The 27,688-nt window shown below is 35.0% G+C and overlaps 1 long non-coding RNA gene across 1 annotated transcript; it reads left to right on the top strand.

Moving 5' to 3' along the window:
• Positions 1-21,364: 21,364 nt before the first annotated feature.
• Positions 21,365-21,950, top strand: LOC127150514 (uncharacterized). Its single transcript, XR_007822897.1, has 2 exons — positions 21,365-21,511; positions 21,599-21,950. It is a non-coding gene; the product is annotated as an uncharacterized LOC127150514 (long non-coding RNA).
• Positions 21,951-27,688: the final 5,738 nt, after the last annotated feature.

The raw sequence follows: 27,688 nt of genomic DNA, 5'->3' as shown, positions 1-27,688 counted from the left end.
AGACCATGCTTTATTAATAGTTTTCAAATCAGTGTGTTACTCACACTACTTGAACTGATAGTTTGGGAATTTCTTCGAAGTCTCCTCGTCTAAAAAATCCACAATTAATCCTTAATTACTCTTTTGGTCATGAAAATAATCAAATATTTCCTTAAAATTCCCCAAAATAAAAAAACAGCAAAAAAAACCCAAAAAAGACCCTTCAGTGCTCATTGCTGGGTCTTGACATGTGTGCATAGCCTGGGGCTTGCCGCATGCTAACTTAGTTGAGGGTGTCACACGCATTATGGCTGCAGGCCCAGTGCGCTCCGTATCGCGTGCCTTGCTCGTGCAGCCCTACACACTAACCTTCTCGCAAGGTCATACGCGTAGTCTGACCGCATCTCTTGCCGCTCGGCTGTGCATGGCTTTGTCGTGTGCCTCAAATATGCCCAAAGTAACATCTATGAAATTAAAAACCATGCTCATCTCGCCTAAACATACTTGACAGTTAGTCACTGCCCAGAAATACTTTTTTCTCGAGAAATATGACTCCACTTTGAAAGATAATAACTTTAAATCCAGATTAAAAACTTCCTTCTACAAAGGTACTCTCTTGGAAAAACATTCTTCTACAAAGGAAATTTCTTTCAGACATGTCCTGTGGATCACAAAACGTCTACCTTGTTCAGATTCTCCTCCAAAATGACCTTCTCACCTGACCTTGGCCTAAACGCCAAACTTTTTACCTCCAATTTTCACAGCAGTCCAATTCTATGAGCTAGACACAAATTCTGAACTTTTAAGAGTAATTTGAGGTAAATAGCACCAATGAACTGTGAGAATTCCTTGTGTGAAGTTGCCTATTTATTAGTGGAGCCTTGCATGAAAATTGAATGACACCTCCACCTGGCATAAACCAAATTTAAATATCCTTAACCCACCTCCTGCTTTGAATACACTTCTTCCTTGGCCGAAAAATGCATTTGATTAGTTTAAGACACGTGGATTAACTTTTAACTGATTTCCATTACTTTGCCATGTAACTTGTTAAAAACGCTAGCCTTGTCAAGACGCCAACTAACATCTATAGCTTTTCTCGCATGCTGAACTTCTCTCGCGTAAAACTCATGCTTGCTAACTTCTTAGGTCATCTCGACAACCGCATTGTTAGTCTTTTTCACCTAGCCATCTCTCTTCTACTAACCACTAAATCCTTCTTCTCACCTAGATAAGTCAAAGGTTGCTAAGCCACCTAAAACGCCCAACCTCTAAATGCCTTAGCATTATCTTCTTTGACACTTAGCCAAAATTTTCCCAATTCTTTCCTTCAACATCACATTTTCTTTTTACCTTGCCAAAACTTAACAAGTTCCAAGAGTTTTAGAAAAATTGGGGATTCACACAGCACTAACACACAACTTCAACCTCCAACTACTCTTTTAATAATCGACAATTTTTTTTCTTTTCTTGTATTTTAGAATTTTTGTTTTATTTCTACAATTAATTTTAAAAATTAGTTAATGGGTGTTGTATAATTGATTTCTTCATATACTGTAATCCCTCTTTTGTTATGTAATTTGTATCTTTAGTTGGTTGTATAGCGTCTAACATGGGAAAATTCCAAGTTTTGTTAGTTGCGCCTATAGGGGAGTTTATCCCATGGGTTTGCAATCAAGAGGGTTTGACATTCAAAGCCAAACCCATGTTTGGATACTTGGAATAGAATCCATAGGATTAAGAAACCAAACCCATGATTTTGGAATATGTTTTTTTTATTGAATGTCATATGTTTTATCAAAATTTTCATTTTAACCTCTTATCGATGATCATTGATGACCGTTTGTAACAAATGTTGGCCAACTTCATGATTAACCATTGATGATTAATCAGGATTGTTTGATGGTCACAACGACTAATCGTCTTGATTGTCGACTCAAGATCATCTTAATTGTCACCTCTAAATCGTCTTAACAGTTGATTAGCGATCATCGGTGATTAATCTCTTTATCGTTGGTGACCTACAACTTTGGACATCACTATCGTCAAGTGAACATCTTGATTGTCAGCAATCAATCGTTATCGTTAATTATCAATCGTCGTGCCTGTTAATAGACGGTCATAGCGATTGTCAATGACCAATAGCCATGAGCCTTGGCGACAGATTGTGATGATTGTTAGCGACCATCCAACCGTCTTAAACAATGGTAACCGTTGACCATCTTCACCAAGACTTCCTACACTACTTTCCATGGGTTTGAATAGTAAACACTATTCAAGCCTACGGATTACCTTTTCTAATTCTCGATGACCGTCTTCACGACGGGTTTTCAAATACGTATTTTCTCATTCTTTTATTTTCTTTTCTTGAGTTTTTTTAACAATTATTTATTACAAAGTAGACATTTATAGCGAAAAATGGATTTAAAGATTACCCTAATTGCTAAGGTAGTAAACTACATGCATTAGGGTTTTTGAGAAATAACCTTTGTAGTATTTGAATCATTAGAAATTTCACCAAACAGGAACTCGGGCCACCACTAAAGTTGACCCGCTATACTCCAAAAGAAGAATCGGGTTATGAGACCCGAAGGAAAAAGGATTTGAGAGAGAGAGAGTAATGGAAATTTAGGAAAGGTGAAGAAATAGTAAAAAAACTTGGTGATTTATTAAAATGGAAAAAAATATTCTAAAAAATAAAAAACTGTCCTTTTATATATAAATTACATGCAGAACTTGCATGTAATTAAATGACTAAAGGCAAACACCTCACAATCCACTAACCATTAGTGGATTTATTAACTATTCCATTTTCTCTTAGTGGGCTTGGTGTCGTTATCATGAACCTCCACGTGGGATTATCCAACAAAATATTGGATTTTCCCACTAACTTCAGTTTATGGGCAAAATGGTCATTTGACATTTCTAGTCAAAGTCAAACTTTGACTTTTCAAGTAAAAAGTCAACATTTTGACTTTTTACCTCCTTGACTAATTTCGACCTTCAGAGCATGAATCCAAATTATTTTCTCTAGATTCAAATCACATTTGAATATATTGCTTGTCAAAGTTTGACTTTTCAAAGTCAAAAGTCAATATTTTGGCTTTTTACAACTGACTATTTATATCATTTTCGAGCTTCTGAGTATGAATATGCATTCATATCTTCAATATTTAAATCTCATTTAAATATAAATATAAAGCTCTATCTATAATCTAGAATCCAACAGCTATATCATATATACTCGTTGGTTTCTCTCTCCTATCCTAATTCAAACAATTTGAATCAATCCATCATACTGTTCTAAGTTTATTTCTTATGAGCTACCAGGGGAACCTAATGGACCTATAGATCATGGGCTTCAACAATTCAAGATTAACTGTCTAAATTCTTTTAAACCAAGCTAATCAACATTCGTTAACTAACAAGTCATTTGACTAAAGTCTCGTAGTTGCACTCCCTTCACAATAGATATATTTGTGTCCATCTGATATAAAAATGATTAGTAAGTTAATCATTTACAGGTTATTCATAAGCTCGGTTGGATCAAAATATCGTTTTATCCCCAAGACTACATATAGCTCCTTAAGTCCCACCGATCTACTATTGAACAACTGGTTTAAAGTCTAGCCTATAGATTGAATCCCTCTCAGCCCAATCAGAGGGTGGGGCATCTTGTTTAAGACTTGGATTCAGTCCTTAACCTAACAACCTATCTACTAACCCTAAAGCGTGTAAGAGTGAATTCTGTCTTGCACTCTATGTCTCTAGCTATCCACTTGGTCTTACCTCTTAAACGGGAGGCTTATTGGGCCAATGATAATGAGCTACCCACACCTATATAGATCTAAGGATAATCTCGTGTAGATATGAGTTCATAGTTAGCTTAGTATTAAGATTAAGTTACCTAGGTCATCAAAAAACTAAATAGTCAATTTTAAACAGTAAACGACATTATAACATAAAAGTGACTATTTCATGGTTTAGTCTTACGTAAACTCTGTACATAGAATGTCCTCACTTTCATGTCTCTACATAAATGATTCAGGATTATCTCATCTGTAGTAACTACAAAGCAGAACGCATCCACAATGTCTTCAAATAAGGTGTCCAACATTTATTCATATACTATAGACTATTTAGGCTATATACTCGAACTTGATCCATGTTTATGTTTCTACATAAAGTTCAAGTTTACTCAAAATTACTTCGGGACCTTAGTTTATAGGATTTAAGATTATAGTATTTAATTTTTCAACAATGACTTTATTGAGTAGAATATGATTACAAACTATGAGTTTTAGGACATAAATTCCGACATTATTATTATTAGATAATCTTTTTAAATTTTCTCTTTTCTCTTTCTTTCCTTTTTTTTTAAAATAATCATTCCTTCATTTGAGGAGATTTTGTTTATTTTGTTATATTTTTGTAGGTAAAAATTGATGACATATCGTCAATATGAGCTTAGCTTAACTAGCATCTATATGTTCCTTGGTTTATTTTTAGGTATACCATGGTTTCTTTTTAGTTTAAAAACATTTTCATTTTTTTCGTTAGTCAAAGTAACTAGAAGACTATCCTAACACTACCTATCATAATCATTCCCCCAAATGCATACTATCATAATAATACCTATCATAATCCTTCTCCCAAGTCCATACTATCATAACACTATCATAATCCTTTCCATGAATTCATACTGTCATAACAATACCTATCATAATCATTTCCCCAAACTCATACTATTATAACACTACCTATCATAAGCTTTCCCCCAAACCCATACTATCATAAATACCTATCATAATCATTTTCACAAACACATACTATTATAACACTACCTATCATAATCCTTCCCCTAAACACAAACTATCATATCACCAGAATTATCATAAATCTAACCCTTCCATATATCAGTCATTCTCCCAAACGCCCCCTTAGGACTTATTTGAAATGACTTAAGAAAACAATGTTTTTTAAAAAACTAATTTTTATTTAAATTCTTTTGATGAAAGTGGTTTTTAAAATACACTACATGCTTATCCTAAAAAGGCAACCATAACTATGGCTAAATGTAACTCAACTTGACTTTCGCTTTTGCTTGACTCTTTTGGTTAGCTTATTTTAAACCTATTAGACCTTTTCTAATGTTTCTTAACTGGAACTTTCGTAAACGTCATCAAATTAACATGACTTGTCATGTTTTGTGAATGATTTGTAATATTCCTAATTAGACCATTCATGTTAATGCAAATGTAATCAAAATTATTGTTATTAAATAGTAAAATTTCTTGTTCTTACATTAATCTCATGAAAATCAATAGAGTCGATAAATTGAATAAGAGGTTCAAAATATGAAAAAAAATCAATTAAAAATTTGATACACGATAATTTTAGGATGTACAATTCAAAAAAAAAAAAAAACCAAATAGATTCACTAGATCCAGAAACTCAAAACCAGCACCTCAAACACAAACATCATAAATCCAGATTTCCAAATCCTACACCCAAACACAAAGATTTACACTTTGTAGGCACCATATCCTATCAGATAGCCCACGGGTATTTAATTCCCAAGCATTTGATTTCGAACCTGTGCGTCAAACGTCCTATAGGTGTTTGATGAAATGCTTGTAAGAAGTATTATTATACCTTATTAGGAGTTTTGTAAACAAACACTTCTTTAATCCATATTGGGTAGCATGTTGGTCTTAGAAGTTCAATGTTATCGAATCTTATATATACACTTATGGTATTTGAATTATAATTTGAGTGCAATTTTAATTATCTAATTGTTGTTTAAAAAACATTAATTCTTATAAGATTCTATAGTATATGTAATTTCTGTTTGCCTCATTTTAAGAATTTTTTGCCAAGTGTGCTTTTTTTTTTCTTGATGATGATTTAAAAGAAAAAAAATCAAACATCTGATGTTTTGATTTATTATTCTTGCTGAGAACTCAAAACTCAATTCCATTCTCCATTAAACACAAAACATCATTAAATACACTATTTTAACACAGATTTTCCTTCAAAACTTTAGTTTAAGTAACTTGATTTAGTCTTTTAAAACGCTAGATTGTAGGTTTGGACTAGTTTCATTGTAAGGCCCTGGTCATGTACCGCCAATGACGAAGGGATTATGCGAAGAAAGACCTCTAAACGAAGAGATTTACGACAGACAATTAGGCAAGATTGATTGCTTCCCGAGTTTAAGATAAGGGGATGAAAAAGACACTTTGTATTTTAAGATCAATTGCTTCCCGCCGCTGGCAAGGGTAATCATTTTGGCATGGAAAAACTCACCGGAGAGGTCTATAAATAGAGGAATTCAGATCATTTTGAAGTTGCTTTTACACTGAACTTACTTAAGAAATAACTGGGGTTATACCCAAGGATTTGAAGACACGAAACGAGCTCATTTCCCGCAAGGATTCCAAGAAGTGATAGGGAGACTCTTGACCGGAGAAGCTAGGTTAAGGAGCTAGTTGACTGTGACTATGAGTGGTTCTTCTTACAATACTTTCCAAATAAAAAGAACTTATGAACCATATTTAAATTTTTCAAATATATTTTCATTGAACCTACAATGCTGTGAATTTCTTCATGCTTTCAAATCCTCAATATGTGTGTGTGACAAATGAATGACTTGAAAGAGTCGATTAAGACAATAAACTACTTAAGAGGTATAGTGTGTGAACTTCCAAGGGAAGTAAATGTTTCAAAAACCATTATTCTGAACCTCATATGATAATCATGATTGAAGCATGTGACGTATGTCATTGATGATGTTGGTATTATTTGGAAGAGACTTATGAGGTGATGAAAAGTAGAAATAAAATATCCTTGTACACTGTGTGATAGAATGCCCTATTCATGTGGTGTGATCTAGTATAGGATGACTCATATTTGCTGTGTGATGCCCTTTCTTTGTTGTGTGATATGGCATCGAAAGATGCATTGGGTGTAAGGAAATTGACGGTATATGCTAGTGCGTCGAGATTTCTTTACGTGATTGTAACTTGGCAAAAGAGTGTGGTAAATGTTTGAGTTAAGGAAATGGTACAAAGACGACATTGATATGTAGAATGAATATGTAAAATAAACACGAGATGCACGCGACGCAATAAATGTTTCTTTGATTTGTAATAGTTGATTTAACTATTGATTTAATGCTTGTTTGGGAAGATGATCATGTTAGGATAAAGAAAATTCGATTTGAGTAAAGCGATTGATAAACAATCCCACTTACTAGGCGTTTTCGTTTAACCTTTCCAATGTTTTGTTTTATCCCCCTTCCAGATTGCGAAGGACTTCTGACGTTGAACTTATAGTCTTGACTACCTACCGTGCCTCCTTAATCGCATTGTTTTGACAGTGGCCACTGTCTACTTGCATAGCATGTAGTAGCTAGGTGAAGGGAGCCCAAGTCCTTTTGAGTTATGTTTACTAGTTTTGTGACGAATGTTGTAAAAGTACTGGATGTACCTATATTCAAATTATCAATGAAATTTTTGAAGTTCATAAAAGTTTACATTCCGCGTTAAGTTTCTTTATGCTTGTCTTTTAATTTTGCTTACTAGACGTTCGACGTGTTACTTCGCATGAAAAATAGTGTACTAGGGAGTCACCACCATCACATTGCATAGAATGTTCGGGGTGGGCCGGGATAAGTTGGTATCAGAGCATAAGTTCTTGGGAACAGTTTCAAGTAGAATCATACATATGGAGTCATGTATTAGTATGAGAGACTAATGTATTGATGCGATATAGAAACTATGGCACCAAGAGGAAGGCCATGACGAGTAAGACAAGTGGCAATGAATGTTCTAGCTACTGGGAGTGCCAATAGAGCGTAAGCATCTAATGAAATATTTTGTAAACCCCATGATTCAGTGGGGAGAAGAGCCAAGGAAGGCATGTTTGATTGCTTCCAATAGAAGTTAGACAAAAGATTTAGAATCGAGAGACTAAAGGTGTTGAGGGCAATGACCTTTACAGGAACCACTAATTCAATGGACTGCCCCAAAGTGGAAAAGGTGAAATTAGCAACGTTCTTGTTGCAAGATAGTGCAAAAGATTGGTGGATCCTCAATGCAGCAAGGGTAGGCGGAGAAGGCCTCATCCTGTGGAAAGAATTCAAAAAGGCTTTCAAGGATAAGTTTTACCCTTCCTTCTATGACATGAAAGGAAACAATTTATGAGTTTGGTCCAAGGAAACATGACCGTCACTATAATATGAAAAACGATTCACTGAGTTGGCTACGTATGCTTTGACCTTTATTGTAACGCCCCAAAAATTTAGATAATTTATTGGGCGTTATTTTGAATCCATTTAATGAGAATTATTTGATTTAGGTGGGAATTGAAATTAATTAAATATTTCTTGGATGAATATTTAATTAATTAGAGGTTTTGGCATGTGGTGTTTGTTAAGTTTTTGATTAAATGGTAGGTTAAGAGGATTAAGTAAAGTTGTGGATTTTTAGTGTTGTTGAACTTGAATTTAATTAAATAATTATGGATGTTATTTAATTGTGGGGTGGAAAGTTTGTTGGAGATTGAATAATTATATGTATATGTGGAAATATATATATAATTATTATGTTAAAGGAAAAGATAATTATATTTGTTGAAATATAATTATTTAAGGAAAAGATAGTTGTATTTTGGAGAAAGGATATTTATTAAAGGAGAAAAAGTAAAATAATTATATTTTGGGAAAATATAATTATTTGTAAAAGGATAATTAATTACTTTGGAGAAAGATAAACAATAATTAATTATTTGTAAAAGGATAATTACTTTGGAGAAAGATAAATAATAATTAATTATTGTGGAAGATAATTAATTATTTTGGAGAAAGATAAATAATAATTAATTATTGTAGAAGATAATTAATTATTTTGGAGAAAGATAAATAATAATTAATTATTGTAGAAGATAATTAATTATTTTGGAGAAAGATAAATAATAATTAATTATTTTGAGAAATAATTAATTATTGTGCAGAAAGATAAATATTGTTTATGGAGTGAAGTTGTTATGGTTGAGTTAAGATAATTCATGTTGGAAGTTATAAGTGATTTATTGGAAAAGATTTGATTGATTTAAATAAATTGAGGATTTAAGTTAATTTGAGATTTTGGAGGGAAAAGTTAGTTTTGGTGGAATTGTAATTAATTGAGTATATATATATGGATATATATATTTAATTAATATTATGAAAAAGTGAAAGTAATTATATGATGAAATATAATTATATTTGTTTGGAAAAGAAGATAATCCATGAAGAGAGAGATGGTTGATTTGATTGGACGAAAAAGATATATATTTATAAGAGAGAATAATGGTTTAAATAAATATATATTTATTGTAGATTTTGGTGAGAGAAAAATAATAATAATAAAGAAGTATTATTATTATTATTAATAGTTATAAATGCCTAAGATTAAGGCATTGATTTAGGAAAGATAATGGGAATAAAGATATATGTATATTTCTTTGGTATTATACATATATATATATCCTAAAAGGAAAAGGAAAAGGAAATAATAATAATAATTATTATTATTGTTATTATGTGAGTCTATAAATAGCATTGGAATGCTTAAGATGGAAATAAAGGAAAAAGAAAAAGGTTCTTCATCTTCTTCTCTAAGATAACCCTCTGCTGTCGCTGCCTCATCAGTCGAAGTTAAGATTGGTCTCTTTGGAAGCTTGAGGATTTAAAGTGATGAATTTTTCATCAAGGATAAGAAGATTTTCCAACCTCCATCTGAGTAACCTTGGTAAGCTAATGAAATTAAATTAATATTTTATTAATTTAATTTTGGATCTATTTGGGGTTTCTGTAAAGGTTCAATTGGCTAAACTTTTTAAGATCTAAATCTTGGATTTTTCCCAATCAAGGTTGAATTGGTTTCAACCCCTTTTTTTTTAGAAAGTTAATTAATTTGGGAGAATTTTTGGATGTTAGCCAATTGCTACTTTCATTAATTAAGATACTAAGTTTTCCTTTTATGATTAGGATCAAGTTAATTGGAGAATTTTTACTGTCAACTAGGGAGTACCTTGTTTGGCTAAAATCTCCAGGTAAGAGATTCTCCTACTAGACCTTCGAACTGAATTTAAGAGACCGCATGTAATTATGATTATGCATCGATGGTAGCTAAGATGCATAATTTGATGATAATGATTATACTGAGATTATGATGATAGTTGATGTTGATGATGATGACTGAGATTATTATGTTGATGATTGATGATGATGACTGATGTTATGTTAATGACTGGTAGATTGATGTTGATGATTGTTAATGCATGATATATTAATCACATGATTAAGGACGTTAAGATTAATACTCATGCCATGTTATGATGTTGTGTTATGCTACATGCTATGGATAGGGTGTTCTGTTAACTTTGTCTATTAGAGTCGTACCTGCATGGGTGTCCTTCGGGATCACCACCTATTTAGGACTGTGTGGTTCGACGGGACGCCAGTCTAGCATGGATATAGATATGATTCGAGTGATTCGACGGGGTCCTCGCATCCCGATTGTCTTAGTGTTACCCCCGGGTTCACTACAGACCAGCATGTCCTAGGTGCTCCCTCGGGACACCGAAGACCAGATTTTCGTTCCTATGGGAGCGCATGTTGCACGTGTTCGGGAACGTGCCAGAGATTGGGTACCATTTTCAGGACTCTAATGGGAAGTTAACAGACACCTAGCGGGACTAGTAGTAGGTCCCTTACTGAGTATATGTTTATACTCACTCTTTCTATGTTCAACATTTCAGGCGAAGGTAAAGGTAGAGGAAAGCTGGCGAGCGACAGAGAAGGATCCGTGACATGCCATATGGGGACTCAGATTTGCTTCCGCGTTTATGTTTCAGTGTTTTAATATTCCGTTTTTAATGAAAATTTATTCTTCCCTCGTTTCAAAAAGTGTCTCTTGTCATTGTTTCTTTTTTAGTAACGACCTCAGCTTAGTATAAAGAGTTGGGTCGTTACATTTATGGTTGATGAGGGGGTCAAGTACAAGCGGTTTGAAGAAAGCTTGCATACTAAAGTTATAGCACCGGTCATTACCAATATGGATTGGTCTGACTTTTCTAAACTGGTTGAAGTTGCCATAGGGTTAAGAGATGCATGGTTGACGATAAGAAAAATAAAATTTTGAAAAAGAACCCTTATGGCCTAAACTTTAGTAGCTTGACGTATGATGAATGACACGACGAGACCAGACATCAGGCACAAACATCTAGCAACTAGGAAACTTTAAAACTCATCCTTATAATCCTTAAGATTCCACGACTAGTTACGGAGGAGGATTTCAGAGGAAAAATTGAGGTCAAGAAAAAGGAGGAACCTCAATGTGGATGGAGAATATGTACCCCAGCGAAGGCCTACAGAGGAGTAGAACCCAAATTTTAAGGAAAGGACTGGCTTTTAAAAAAACTGTTACACTTATGGACAACCAAGGCATTTTGCAAAGTGTTGTCCAATTGTGGGAACTCATGGTAACCGACAAATTGTATCGTATTCGATCAATCGGTCCTATTGACAAGACAAAACTAAAGTTGGGCCTCATGGAGTCAAAGGACTTGGGATGCCCATGTCACAAGGAAAGGTTTATGCCAAGACTCAGAGTGAGAACATAAATAGCCCTCATGTAATCACATGTTCGTTGATGATTTGTAATTCTCCTAATTTTGTGTTGTTTGATTCTGGAGCTACAAACCTTTTTATTTCTCCATTGCATGCTAAAACTCTAAATCGCCGAATAGAACCTTTAGAAAAAGGGTTACTAATTAGCACCCCTTATGGCGTCATGTTTTTAGTAGAACTAGTATGTAGAGATTGCGAAGTAAGTATTAAGAATGTCGTGATGAAGGTAGATTTGACTTTGTTTGAGCTTGATGAATTAGATGTGATCTTAGGAATGAGTTTTCTCACCAAGTACCATGCGATATTAGACTGCTCCAATAAGGAGGTAGTATTGAGAGACCGTAGAAAATTTGAATTTAAATTCATAGGCAACTAGAAAGTTAATTTGGCGGGGATCATATCCGTACTTACGGTAAGGAAGTTGATGAAGAAAGGGCATACCTCCTACCTAGCACACGTGGTAGATACACGGGTGCTGAGAAATGATCCAAGCAAGGTATTGATAGTTTGCGAGTACTTAGATGTATTCTTGGAAGAATTGAGTGGATTGCCACCTAAGCAAGAAATTAAGTTCACAAATGAAGTTACACTTGGAACCACCCCAATTTCTCAATGCCCCTATCGCATGGCACTAAGTGAATTGAACGAATTGAAGAGTCAATTAGAGGAGTTGATAGGAAAAGGTTATATTCAGCCAAGTACCTCAGCATGGGGAGCCTCTGTACTATTTGTAAAGATGAAGCATGGATCTATAAGATTGTGCATTGACTACCGCCAATTAAACAAAGTGATGCTCAAGAATAAGTATCATTTGTCGTGAATAGATGATCTCTTCGATAAGCTGATGGAAGCCTCATTATTCTCCAAGATAGGCTTGCATTCAGGCTATCACCAATTAAGAATTAAGGAGTCAGACGTACCTAAAACAACATTTTGAAGGCATTATGGGCATTATGAGTTCTTAGTAATGCCCTTTGGATTGACCAATGCCCTAGTAGCTTTCATGAATCAAATGAACAATGTGTTTCATCATTGCTTAGATCAGTTTGTCATTGTTTTCATTGACGATATTTTAGTTTACTCCCCAAACGCAAAAAGACACGCAAAACACTTAAGGATTGTGTTACAAACCTTGCGAGAGGAAAAACTATTCACAAAGTTCAGTAAATATGAGTTATGGCTTAACCAAGTGGTGTTTCTTGGGCAAATTATCTCCTCAAACGGATTTAAGGTGGACTCGCAAAAAATTGAAGCGATTGAAACTTAGAAACGCCCCAAGACAGTTTATGAAGTTAGAAGCTTTCTTGGCCCGACAGGTTACTATAGGTGATTCGTGGTAGGGCTTTCCAAATTAGTCCTTCCCGTGACAACGCTTACAAAGAAAATGACGAAACATGACTACAAAAGTAGTTTCCAAGAGTTAAAATGCAGACTTACTACTACACCCATTCTCGCATTACCTACGCCTGAGAAGGAATATGGAGTTTTTTGTGACGTGTCGAACCAAGGCCTAGGATTTGATTTGATGCAAGAGAGGAAGATAATAGCCTACGCATCAAGACAACTGAAATTGCATGAGCATAACTATCTAATGCATGATTTAGAATTTGGGGTCATTGTCCACACGTCGAAAATTTGGCAACACTATCTGATGGGAGAAAAGTGTAGCATGTTTACAGAACACAAAAGCCTAAAGTATATATTTGATCAAAAGGAAATAAATTTAAGACGAGGAATTGGATGGAACTCATTAAAGATTATGATTGCACCATCGTTTACCACCCTGGAAGAGTAAACGTCGTAGCTGACGCATTGAGTAGAAAGAGCCCTATCTCGAAGAACAGAGGAAGAATAGCCCTACTATAGGAATTGGGAAGTTTCAAGGTAGTTTTAAACGTAGGAGCATTTAGAAACTTGATGACACACTTTTAAGTGAAGCCCACATTAAAAGAGGAAATTGTTAGATCGCAGCTTGAAGACCTTAAGTTGAGAAAGTTAGCTGAAAAAGTGAGAAGTGAGAGGTGATCAGATTACATCTTTAGAAAAGATGGTGCTTTGCTTGAGGACAGGAGGGCGTGTGTGCCACAAAATAAAACACTGAAGGATAGTATTTTTGAAGAGGCCCATAGTTTGGACTATGCGTTGCACCCTAGAAGCACTAAGAAATACAAGACTTTGAAGGCCTATTATTGGTGGCCAGGCATGAAGCAAAAAATAGCCGAGTTCATAGCCAAATGTTTGATTTGTCAACAAGTTAAACCCCAGCGACAAAAGAATAATGGCTTGCTATGTCCTTTGCCATGTCCTGAATGGAAATGGGAACATATAACTATGATCTTCTTGTTTGGATTGTCCAAAATGCCATGTGGCTGCGATGGGATTTGGGTAATTGTTGATAAATTCACTAAGACGACACACTTCATCCCTATTAAGTAAACCTTTCCATTAGACAAATTGGTTAAGTTATATATTGACAAGATTGTATGCCTAGAATGCCATTATCTATAGTTTCAGGTCAAGATTCGTCATTTACTTCCAAGCTTTGGCCAAAATTACAAGATGCATTGGGAACTAAGTTGTGTTTCAGTACTACGTTCCACCCACCAATGGATGGTTAATCTGAAAGAACCATTCAAACATTTGAAGATATGTTGAGGACCTGTGTGCTACAATTAAAATGAAGTTGAGACGAGTGGTTTCCTTTGATTGAATTTTCCTATAACAACAGTTATCATTCAAGCTTTGGGATGACTCCTTTTGAGGTGTTATACAAAAGGTATTGCAGAACGCCAGTTTGTTGTGAAGAAGTCGTTGGGAGAAAATTATATGAATGAGAGTTAGTCCAAGCGATGACATAGGATATAAAAATGATCAAAGTGAATTTAAAGACTGTCTGCGATAAACAAAAGAGTTAAGTGGACAATCGTTGCAAATCACTAGAATTCGAGGTGGGAGACAAGTTTTCTTGAAATTATCGCCATGGAAGGGAGTGATAAGGTTTGAGAGAACAGGAAAATTATGTCCATGATACATAGGACGCTATGAGATTCTAGGATACGTGGGGCCAGTGGCTTATAAGTTAAGATTACCCACGAAAGTATCTAGAATCCATAATGTATTCGACGTTTCCATGTTAAGGAAGTACGTGCCTGACCCCTTACATACCCTCCAACACCAACCTCTAGAAGTACGAGAAAACTTGACTTATGAAGAGAGACCTTTACATATCTAAGACAGAAAATAACAAATACTAAGGACGAAGATGATTCCTATGGTCAAGATTCTGTGGAACAATCATGGAATTGAGGAAGCTACTTGGGAAAATGAAGAACTGATGAAAGCCAAACATCCAAAGTAATTTTTGTCGGCTTGTTGAATTTCAGAGACGAAATTCCAGTAAGGAGTATAGTTGTAAGGCCCTGGTTGGATACTACCAACACAATTGATAAGGATATTGCACAAAGGGATGATGCGAATAAACACCTCTATGGGAACAGAGTTACACAGCAGACAATTGGGCAAGATTGAACTTCTCCATCTACGAACAGGGATATGACCCTAATGTCAATAGGTCGGCGATCGATTGAACCTTACCGACCAATTTGAGTTCATGATAAGGGGATGACAGATACATGTGGCATTTTGAGATTGGGCCACTTCTCGCCATCGTCAAGGATAATCATTTCGGCATGGAAAAACTCATCGGAGAGGTCTATAAATAAAGGAATTCATGTCATTTTGTAGTTGCTTTTACCTTTCACTTACTTAATAAAGAATTGCGGTTGTATCCATAAATTTGAAGACATGGAACGAGCTCATTTTCGGTAAGGATTTCGAGAAGTCATAGGGAGACTCTTGACTGGAGAAGCTAGGCTAAGGAGCTAGTTGACTTTGACTGTGGGTGGTTCTTCTTATAATACTTTCCAAATAAACATCTGGCCTTTAATGTCATGTGGAAAAAATGAAAAAAGAGCTTTAATGAAACTTTTCAAAAAGCTACATAAATTTTTTTTTAATTTTTTTTGTAAAAAATTAACATTTCTCTCCTACTTTGCTCTTTTCTCGAGCAACATGATTTTTCTCTTCCCTTTGTCAATTTCTTTCGTTCTCTTCTTAATGTCATCTCACTTTCTTCCCTCTTTTCTCCGAACAGCCGCCGCCGCCACCAATAGAAGAAATCCCTCGTTCCCAGCCCGAGCCCAGTCATCGTCGAACCCACCAGCGTCGTCCCTCGTGCCCAGCCCATTATTCTACGGAGGAGAAGAGAGATTTGAATCGGGAATAAAGCTAATAAAAGCTCCATTATAGATGATGGACCGAACGGACTGGTACTGGAAGGCATTTTTACCGAAAGGATGTGACAGAGACCATCCGTCGGTAAACTTTTTCGGTCCAAACTCGACGAATATATCGAATATACGGCTTCCGACGACTAAAGTTTTGGTTGGAGGATTAGATCTGTTAATCGATTGGCAAAAGAGATACTACGAAGCATTGAAGAAATCTGGGAAGGAAGCTTACTTGACTGAATATCTGAATGCGTTTCACAGCTTTTACGGATTCCTGGAGTTGGCGGAATGCAATCTGTTCATCAAAGATATTAGGGATTTTGTAAAGGAACAATGCTCGAAGAAAAGCAGTTGAAGGAATCAGAATCAAGGATTTCAGCGGATTATGGTCAACAAAGTTTAAGATTTAAAAGCTTTGTGCGTTTTATTTGATGACAAATTAAGAACAAATATTAAGATAGATATTTTAATCAACTTTATACTTTTATAGTGTATGAAAATGATGATCGAGGGCATGTGAATCATTAATAAGTACTTGTATTAAATATTTTCTAAGTTAGTGTACTATCTTTTTAAGCAGGAGTGGATTAGTGTTATAAATTTCTTTGAAACAAAAACAACAATTGTTGGAAGCGTTTGATGAACACCCCAAATAAATAATCACCAAATAGAATATTTGATAGAAAACAAAAACCTTTTTGAAAGACTTGTTGTGTGTATTCAACTCACACTTGGATGATTTAGATTACAACATTTCAATCCTATTTATAGGATTGTCATAAGAATAACTCATATCACAAATAAATACAACAAATTAAATCCTACATTTAACTAAGGTGAAACTCTTACTAAATTAACTCTAACATTTTTAACTCATATCCTTCTCTAACTTACATAAATTAACTCACATATAACTTATTTATTTAAAACATGTTTAATTTTCAACATCCTCCCTTAAACATGTTTTTTGTTTTGAAAAACTCCAAGCAAAGTTCTTAAGTTGTTAAACACATTAACTTTGAGTGGCTTCGTAAAAATATCTGCAATTTGATCTTCAGTCTTCAGATATTCAACTTGAACTTCCTTCCTTGAAATGCAATCTCTGATGAAGTGAAATCTTGTATCAATGTGTTTGCTACGATCATGGAACACATGATTCTTTGCTAAAGCAATTGTTGACTTATTGTCTATATGAATCACAGTTGGATCTTCTTGCAAAATTCCAACTGTCTTTAACAAATTTCTTAACCAAACTGCATGACAAACACATGAAGCTGCAGCAACGTATTCTGCCTCACAAGTGGATAATGTCACAATAGGTTGCTTTTTAGAACTCCATGTAAATGCAGTATTGCCAATGAAGAAAACATATCCACTAGTGCTCTTTCGATCATTAGTATCTCCAGCCCAGTCACTATCACAATAGCCTTCAAGCTTGAATTCTTTAGATGAAGAATAAAACAACCCATAGTCAAGCGTACCTCTGAGGTAACGAAGAATTCTCTTTGCCACTTTCAAATGAGTAGTTGTAGGAGATTCCATAAATCGACTCACCAATCCAACGCTGAAAAGAATATCTGGTCGTGTGCAAGTCAAATATCTCAAACTCCCAACCAAACTTTTGAAATATGAAGGATCAACATCATCTCCTTCTTCATGTTTGGACAGTTTGGTCCCAGTTTCAATCGGAGTTGCGACAGACTTAGAATTCATCATATTGAACTTCTCTAGAATATCTCTAGTATATCGTTCTTGAGAGATGAAAATTCCTTCCTCTGACTGCTTCACTTCAATGCCAAGATAATATGACATTAGCCCTATATCTGTCATTTCAAATTCTTGGGTCATCGCCTTCTTGAGATCTTCAAACATACTTGCACAATTTCCTGTAAAAATTAAGTCATCCACGTACAAACAAACTACCAAAATATCTCCATGACCATTAACCTTAATATAAAGAGAATGTTCATAAGGACACCTCAAATACCCATTATCAAGGAAATATTTGTTGATTCTGCTATTCCACATTCTTGGTGCTTGTTTCAATCCGTATAATGCCTTCTTCAATTTTAGAACTTTATCCTCTTGGCCTTTCACATAATAACCAGGAGGTTGTTCCAAGTAGACTTCTTCTTCTAGATATCCATTCAAAAATGCCGATTTGACATCCATCTGAAAGATCTTCCAATTATTTTGTGCAGCAAGAGCAATTAACAACCTTATGGTTTCCAAACGAGCAACGGGAGCAAATACTTCATCATAATCAATGCCTTTTCTTTGAGAATATCCTTTTGCAACTAATCTTGCTTTGTATCTCTCCACTTCTCCCTTTTCATTTCTTTTTATCTTGAACACCCATTTGACACCTACTGCTTTCTTTCCATTTGGAAGAGTGGAAAGTTCCCACGTATCATTCTTTTTTATGGCTTTTATCTCTTCATCCATAGCAATCTTCCATTTGTCATTTTGCGAAGCTTCTTCAAAATTCAAAGGTTCACTGTCACCAAATAGACAAAAAAGAGTAAGGTTATTAAAACTTTGACTTAACTCTTCAGTTTCATCATATATGTCTTGTAAGCTTCTCATGCCACGAGGTCCTTCACTTGAACTTGCAGATGATGAAGATGTGCTTTGTTGTGGAGTGATTGGCGATGTTGGTGGAGAAGCAATGTCACTAGGCTCATCATGTTCATCGGGAAAACACAAAAATTTGTAATCTTCTAGTTCGTCATTCCAATTCCATGATGCTTCTTCATCAAACACAACATCTCTGCTTACGATCATCTTCTTTGTAACAGGATTATAAAGCTTGTAGCCTTTTGAGCTTGCATCATAGCCAACAAACACATATTTCTCACTTTTATCATCAAACTTACTACGCTTTTGATCAGGTATATGCGCATAAGCCATGCATCCGAATACTCTCAAATGACCAATGGATGGTTTTCTTCCTGTCCATGCTTGTTGAGGAGTTTTGTTCCATAAGCTTCTAGTAGGGGAACGATTTGACAAGTACACTGCACACTCAACAGCTTGTGCCCAAAATTCTTTTGGCATCTTCTTGCACTTCAACATGCTTCGAGCCATGTTAAGTATTGTTCGGTTCTTCCTTTCAACAACACCATTTTGTTGAGGAGTAAATGGAACTGTCATAGTGCGACGGATTCCATTTTCTACGCAAAAAGTTTTGAATTCATTTGAAGTGAATTCACCTCCCCTGTCTGATCTCAAAGCTTTAATGTAATAACCACTTTCTTTTTCAACAAGAGCTTTAAATCTCTTGAACATGCAAAATACTTCTGATTTCTCTTTGACAAAGTAAACCCAAGTTTTCCGACTGAAATCATCAATAAATAATAAGAAATAATTATTCTTACCAAAAGAACTTGGTTTGATCGGTCCACAAAGATCCGTGTGAACTAACTCTAGTGGTCTCCTTGCTCTCCAACATGATTCTTGTGGAAAACTCTTCCTTGATTGTTTGCCATGAAGACAACCTTCACAAAGTTGATCCGGAAGTTTGACATATGGCCACCCTTTCACCATGTTCTTCCTGGCTAATAATCTTAAGCCATCAAAGTTCAAATGCCCAAATCTCAAGTGCCAAATCCAATTGGGATCTTTCAAACATGACTTTAAACATTGAGCAACATCAGTTTGAATGTTTAATAAAAGCATTCTATTTTTCGTCATTTGCACTTTAGCAATAATTTTGTCATGATTATCTCTTATCAAAAGACTATAATCCTTCATCAAAATATTATAGCCTTTCTCTAAGAGTTGCCCCAAACTCAAAATGTTGTTCTTCATATTAGGCACATAATAAACATTAGAGATAAACTCATGCTTCCCATTCTTCAAATTGATCAAAATCTTACCTTTTCCTTTAACTGGAATTTTTGTGGCATCACCAAATACGATATCGCCACCAACAGATTCATCAAGTTCAATGAACATTGATTTACTTCCACACATGTGATTGCTTGCACCACTATCGAGATACCATGCACTGTTTTCACATGTTTCTGCACCCTTGCATGCTAGAAACAATGAGGAATCACCGCTTTCTTCATCTTTCTCAGCATAATTTGCATTTTCTTCAACTCTATTTCTGCATTCCCAAGAATAATGGCCGAATTTATTACAATTCTAACATTCAACCTGTCTTTTGTCATATCTCTTGTCATTATTTGATGTTTCCCAACTTGACCTCGAATAATGTTGTCTTCCTCTACCTCTTGATGAATTTGAGTTTGAATTACTCTCATCAAATTTTCTTTGACCGTAGCTTCCTTGACCTTGATCTTTGAAATCACCACGTCCACGATTACCACCACGTCCTCGACCTCGATTTCCTTTTTCTAGGTTGCCTTCCTTGTCTTTTAATTTCAACTTTGACTGAAAAAGTTGCTCAGTCATCTGCTTGTTCTTCTTAAGAAGCTTCTCTTCATGGGCTTGTAAAGAACCCATAAGTTGATCAATGGACATTGTACTCAAATCCTTTGATTCTTCAATAGCTACAACGATGAAATTAAATTTTTCATCTAATGAGCGAAGTATCTTTTCTACTACTTGCTCATCGCTTATTGTCTCACCAAATCTTTTCATTTCATTTACTACTGCTAGCAATCTTGAAGTATAATCTGAAACTGATTCAGACTCCTTCATATGTAGTGATTCATAATCACCTCTCAATTTTTGAAGACGAACCTTCTTGACTCGATCTACTCCTTTATACGTATTCTCCAAAATTTGCCATGCTTGATATGCAGTAGTTGCTCCAGAAATTTTCTCAAAATTGTTATCATCAACGGCTTGATGAATGATGGTGAGAGCCTTTTGATCTTTTTTTCTTGTATTTTGTAAAGCTTCTCGTTGAGCTTGATTCAAAGCTGCATCACTTTCTGGTTCTTCATAACCATTACTAACAATGTCCCACACATCTTGTGAACCAAGTAGAGCTTTCATTCGAATACACCAACTACTATAATTTTCTTTCGTAAGTCGAGGTACTTGGAAGGGAACTAAATTGTTGTTTGCCATTTGCAAAACCAATTTTTTGACTCCAAACTCAAGCTCTGATACCACTTTGTTGGAAGCGTTTGATGAACACCCCAAATAAATAATCACCAAATAGAATATTTGATAGAAAACAAAAACCTTTTTGAAAGACTTGTTGTGTGTATTCAACTCACACTTGGATGATTTAGATTACAACATTTCAATCCTATTTATAGGATTGTCATAAGAATAACTCATATCACAAATAAATACAACAAATTAAATCCTACATTTAACTAAGGTGAAACTCTTACTAAATTAACTCTAACATTTTTAACTCACATCCTTCTCTAACTTACATAAATTAACTCACATATAACTTATTTATTTAAAACATGTTTAATTTTCAACAAACAAAACCCCAATTGCACTATTGCAAGTATTTCTTCTCTGTACAGTCCATGACAGTTTTTCTCATTAGATTTGCCCATTCAATAGATGAAGATATTGTCTATGGCTGTGTTACGGACGTTGAAGCATTTGTTCTTAGGCCTCTTTCTTCAAGGTAACCCACAAGAAACATAATATTTATTCAACTGTTATTCATGTTTTTTTCCACTGCTGAAGTTAGACGTGTTCTCTCATTTGACAGGGTATTGATGAAAACTAGTAAACTTTCTAAATTTCAATGAATAAATGGAGGAATTAGTTTAGCACACTACCTTGTTATCAAGATTAGGGCAATCGCTGGTCATTAATGTGCAAGTGTAAATGATTCATTATTGTAGCCTGTAGGATATGGATGGAGATTTGTTTCATTCATATTAGAGTATATGATTCGGTGCTTTAAGAGTGATGTCAAAAGAGATGAAATTTGTTTTGTTGTCTTTGAGGAACCTTTAACTAGGGTTTGATTAAACCATGGCTGGCTACTTATTCCTACGTACATGTAAATTGACTCACGTACTTCTACTTTCAGTTAAAGGAGGAAAAAGGTTCCCTCATTTTGGAGATGATTCATAATTAGGAATAGGTTATACTTCGTGCTTATCTGATCTTGAGGTACTTAGTTGTGGGATTTTCTTTTCCTTCTTTCCTGAACAGTAAGATTTTTTTCAAGGTGTTAGGTCTAGAAGTTCTTTATGTTTTATCCTGATGCATTATTTCAATATCAATAAATATTGTCATTTTTTGATTTCCTAGGAGTAAAGGAGTGAGACACAATCGGATAAGACTTGGACTTTTAGCCTCTTGACTCTCTCTATTGAACCATAAGAAGCTTAGGGTACCGAAGCTTAAAGTCTGTTCGTCTTGTTAGGTCTAGAAGTTCTTTATGTTTTATCCTGATGCATTATTTCAATATCAATAAATATTGTCATTTTTTGATTTCCTTGGAGTAAAGGAGTGAGACACAATCAGATAAGACTTGGACTTTTAGCCTCTAGATTCTCTCTATTGAACCACAAGAAGCTTAGGGTACTGAAGCTTAAAGTTTGTTCGTCTTGTGTATTGATTAGAAAACTAATATAGTTTCATAGTTTGTCTCATTCTTAAAAGATGATTAAGAGTATAATTATTTTAAATATACAAGGATCTAATATGTTTTCACTTTTTTTTTCTCTTTTAAGTTTGTAATGACCGAGCACTTCTGTGGACTTACACGTCCAACTTTTTCAAGTTTTTTAAGCTTTCTAATTTAGTTTTCTAGTTTGCAAGTAAACTTACAGAATTTTGAATGCATTTTGATCTACAGGATAAATACATAAAAAAAGTAGAGGAGTCTTTTTGTTAATTCCACTATTTTGCTCTCATACTTTTCATTTTCGATCTTATGCTCCAAGGAAAAAGCATGCTTTTAAAGTTGGGGGTTGTAAAGTTTAACTCGTTTGCACATGCGATCGCATTATTTTAGGATATTTTGAAATTTTGGCCAATTTTTAAAAGTTTTAGCTTTACATCTAATGAACTAAGCCTTTTGTTTCCACTTGACTCTGTAGATAGCCCTTGAGCATCTGTGCTTGGGTTTGGGTTTTGTGGATTTTAAAAATGAATAAATGCATGAATGGAAAGCACAATTGGAATGAATGTTTGATTGGATGGAAAATAAAGAAAAAATTGCATGTATGTTCTTTTTTGTTTGCTTGGTGCTTCACTATGATAGTCGATGACACACTTATCTTAACTTATCTTGCTTCATTTTTTAAATAGGAAACGGAGCTTTCACGATTTTGAGGTCATTTTTAAAGATTTTTTTGTTGTTAGCAAGTTCATTTTTTAATTCTTTGCTAAGTCACAATGAACCTATGATCATTTAGAAAAGACTACTTGTATTTAAATTCATTTGTCGTAATCTCGAAAGGTCGATCTTCCAATCACGTCTGCTAGATGAATCATTGAAATTGTTCGTAGGAAAGGTATTACATTAAAATACTTATTTATTAGAAGAATCTAGAGTATTCAAGGCACCAAATTGTTGGAACGCAGTCATAGATTAAGAAAGATGTGTGATATTATTTAGAAATTTATGTGACAAAGTACATTACATAAAATTGGGAAGATGTCAACATGCAAATCAATTCTTTTGATCACCACAATCAAAGAAACAATAACAAGCATAGATGGTTTGAGAAGGATTAGTTGGAATGCATTGATGTGAAATAGTATGATGTTATTTACCAAATATTATCTCTCCATTTACGTTACCAAATATTCTCTCTCAATTTATGTCAGCAATTTGCCAAATCCTTATCGAATTTCATTTGACTAAAATAAGGAAGGGGAACTAGAAAAGTAATTCAAATTGTTTTCTATGTAACATACTTAGATATCCCTTCTGTCATAGCGATAATTCTATCCATCTTGTTATTCAATGACCCATAACTATTTTATTATATTTCTTACTATGGTATCGTGGGAGGTTTAGGCTTCGCTTGATATTATTGTGGCATTTAAAATAATTGATGTCAACTTTATTTCTTCTTCAAAAATCATGTATGAAAGGAAGTAAAAGAGTGGTAAATTTTCGGGGTCTTTTCAAAACTATAAAAAAGTGGCAACATAATTGGTAACGTCCCAAAATTTCGAGGTAAGTTTTAACATTTTTATGTTAATTTTCGGGAATTTAAAATTTTGGATGTTAAATTTTGTTTGGTTTAGAAGAGAAAAGAAAAAGAAAATGAAGGGTATAAATTTTAATAATATGATATAATATAATAATAACAATAATAATATAATATAAATTATATTATTATTATTATTATTATTATTTTATATATATAATTTCAAAAGAAGACCCTAAACCTATTTTCCCCTCCTGCGCGCGCCGCCACCCCCCGCCGGCGGTTCTCTTCTCCTTCTTCTTCCTTCGTCCAATCGCTGCCCAATCATCTCTTCCTTCTTTCCCGATCGTGTCCGCATGCCTCCATCTCCGTCTCTATGGTAGTCTCTCTGTCTTCGTGCAGTCAATCGCCAGCGAGCCCTCCAAACCAGTCACCCGACCGTTCGCGAGAACCTTCCCATCTCTGACTCTCTCTCTCTCTCTTCATCTCGTGTACCCAGGTGACCGTCGACTGTTTCTGCCCTTAGTCTAACGAGCCGTTGACTCCTCTGCCTCCAACCCTGTTTGCTGCGAGCCATCCCTCCATTTTCGCCGTGCGTCCCCTTCGGTCGTCGTCACATGAAGCCAAAAACTAGCCGTTCGCGAGTGCGTCGGCTACAAACGATCGAGCCGAGCCGAGGTAAGCAAGCCGATTCGAGCCGCGGCTGAACCAAGTCGAGCAAAGCCAAGCCGAGCCGTGAGCTGAACCAAGTCAAGCCGAGTCAAGCTGCCTCCCAAGCCAAGTCGACCTCCTTGTTTCCCGAGCTGAGATAAGCCACTTTCCTTCCACGTCAGGTCACGATGAGTCTTTGGTAAGGATTACTTAATGAGTTTTCTAACGTTGCTTTAGCCGATTCAAGTAGATATTCAAATAAAACGTGGAACTGATTGGTTGGGTTAACTGTTGATCCCCTAAAGGTGTTAGAGAGGTGACACTCGAGTTCAGGAGTGTTATGGCAAGTGTAGTTGGAGCCAACTCTCCCGTATTTGGGTAAGCCGGTAGATATTGCTTTGGAACGTTTTGTAATGTGGATTTTTGGTGATGTCATTATTAAACCCTTATGTTTGTGTTTAGGTGGATTCGTTTGGACGTTGAATTGAACAAGGATTTTAGCTACAGTTCATGTAAGGGATTTTTTACTACTGGACCTCCAACCGAAACTGAAATGTAGTAACCCACATGGGAATTATACGATAGCAACTGTACTGAATCGATTGATGCATGTTTGCCTAGAAAACATCACGATGACATGTGAATTAGATATACATATAGCGACTCAGGAGACAGTTGTTTAAACCTAAACTGTCTGACTGGCTAAGCTTATAACTGAACCGTTAACTTGAACATTATTATGATGTGACTGTTGTAGACAGTTTAGTATAGATTGTGGGGTAACGGTTAGCTTTACCTATGGGGTAGCGTACCTTACAGGCACGGTTTCCTTTGGGATTCCTTGACTGATATGTGTATCCTTCGAGATCACTAGAATGATATGTGCATCCTTCAGGATCACTAGACTGATATGTGATCCTTCGGGATTACTAGACTGATATGTACATCCTTCGGGATCACGAAACTGATATGTGCATCCTTCGGGATCACTAGATTGATGTGTGCGTTTTACAGAACCACTAAACTGTTTATGTAGGGTACCCCTTAATAGGAAGCTAACTGTTATTACCCTAATGGGCCCAGTAGTGGGTCCCTTACTGGATATGTCTTATACTCACCCTTTTGATCTTAAAACTTTTCAGGTAATGGTATGGCGAGGGGCAGACCAACGTGGGATAAGAAGGGTGCGTGAAGGCCATATGGACGCGTCTAGTTTCTTTATGCTTCCGCTGACGCATTTGTTAATTTCTACTTCTTTTGAGAATTAAATGGAGTCATGGTTAGAACATTTGATTGGTTATTTTGTTTTGATGATTTTGTGAACTATATTTTGGAACTTTTTGGAACGTGATTTAAAATAGGGCCCGAAACTGTTTTTGTGATATTTCGAATGTTTTAATGAATCGTAATAGGTCTTTTATGAGTTGTGTGTTTTACTGTCAAGTCGTAGCAGTACGTAGTGAACTTAGTTTAGTCCGGAAAGTTGGGTCGTTACACAACTACACTCTATCCAACAATTTTAAAAACATAAAAAGTCTAAAGGTCCACCGTGAAAATACAAAAAATGGCCAGTCAACCACACTGTCAATAATGTGCGCGTAATATATTTACGATCGTTTAGATTTGGTTATTGTTTGATACGCGATCGTTTAGATATGACTATAATTTATACGTGATTGTTTAGATATGGTTCAATATATACGCGATCATTTAGATATGGCTAATTTATATGCGATCGTTTAGATATGACTACAATGCGATCGTTTAGATATGACTATAATTTATACGCGATCGTTTAGATATGGACGTGATCGTTTAGGTATGACTACAATTTATATGCAATCGTTTAGATATGGCTACACTTTATACGCGATCGTTTAGATATGGCTACAATTTATCTTTTCAATTCATCATTTAATTTTGTTACACGATCGTTTAGATTTGGGGACCAAAATCTAAATGATTTTTTTTTTAGAATTTGGTACACGATTATTTTAATTCTTTTGGTACACGATTGTGATCGTTTAGATTTCTTTACACGACCGTTTAGATTTATTTACACGATCGTTTACATTTGGCTACTCCAATCCAAATGATTTTTTTTGAAGATTTTTTTCAAGATTTTTTATACACGATCTTTTATTTTTTTTACACGATCATTTACTTTTTTTAAACGATCGTTTACATTTGGCTACTCCAATTTAAATGATTGTTTTTTCAAGATTCTTTATACATGATCTTTTAGATTTTGCTATTTTGTTGTACACAGTCTTATACACAATCGTTTAGATTTGGTTACCCAAATGTAAACGCATAAAAAAGAAAAGAAAAGAAGAAAGACGATGGAAAGAAATTGCAGCGAAAAAAGTAGAGGAAAAGTAGAAAGGCGATGGAAAGAAATCGAAGCGAAAAAACGAAGAGGAAAAGAAGAAAAATGATGGAGAGATTAAACAACATAAATAAAGAATTGAAAAGTAAAAAACATGATGAAAAGAAATCGCAGAAAAGAAAAAGAGAAAAGAAGAAAGACAAAATCACAGGGGAAGACGGGGAAGACGAAATTACAGGAGAAAGATGAATCGTGAGGAAGAAAAGAAAGATGGAAGGACAAACCTGAAATATTTAAAAAATGGCTAACCTTATGGGCTTTATTACACGGGCTGTAAATAGTTTACATTTTTGTTAGATTTATGTAAGTTTTTCTAAATTTTATTTTTAAAGTAGAAAACTGGTTAGGTGTTGGATAAATTAATACTAAATCGTAGGAGTTCAACCAAAATCCAAAAAACCGAAAAATCAATCCAATCCAAACTAGTCCACTGGTTTGGTTCAGTTGTGTCATGGAATGCCCATATTGCCTTGACCTCAGTACTAATCGTCTCACGCTAGTTGTTCCCCAAAGGCTAAAACAATGTTCTTAACAAACGAGAACTCACCGGAAAAGAGATCAAATCAAAGAAAAATCTTTTCCTTAGAGAAAATAAAAAAATGAAAAACCGAGCAAAAAATCTTTCTTTTAATTTGCTTTAAAT

This window comes from Cucumis melo, chromosome 8 (genome assembly GCF_025177605.1).
Source record: "Cucumis melo cultivar AY chromosome 8, USDA_Cmelo_AY_1.0, whole genome shotgun sequence".
Lineage (NCBI taxonomy): Eukaryota > Viridiplantae > Streptophyta > Magnoliopsida > Cucurbitales > Cucurbitaceae > Cucumis > Cucumis melo.
Note: the sequence above shows the minus strand (reverse complement) of the source record. Positions and strands in the feature narration are given on the sequence as shown.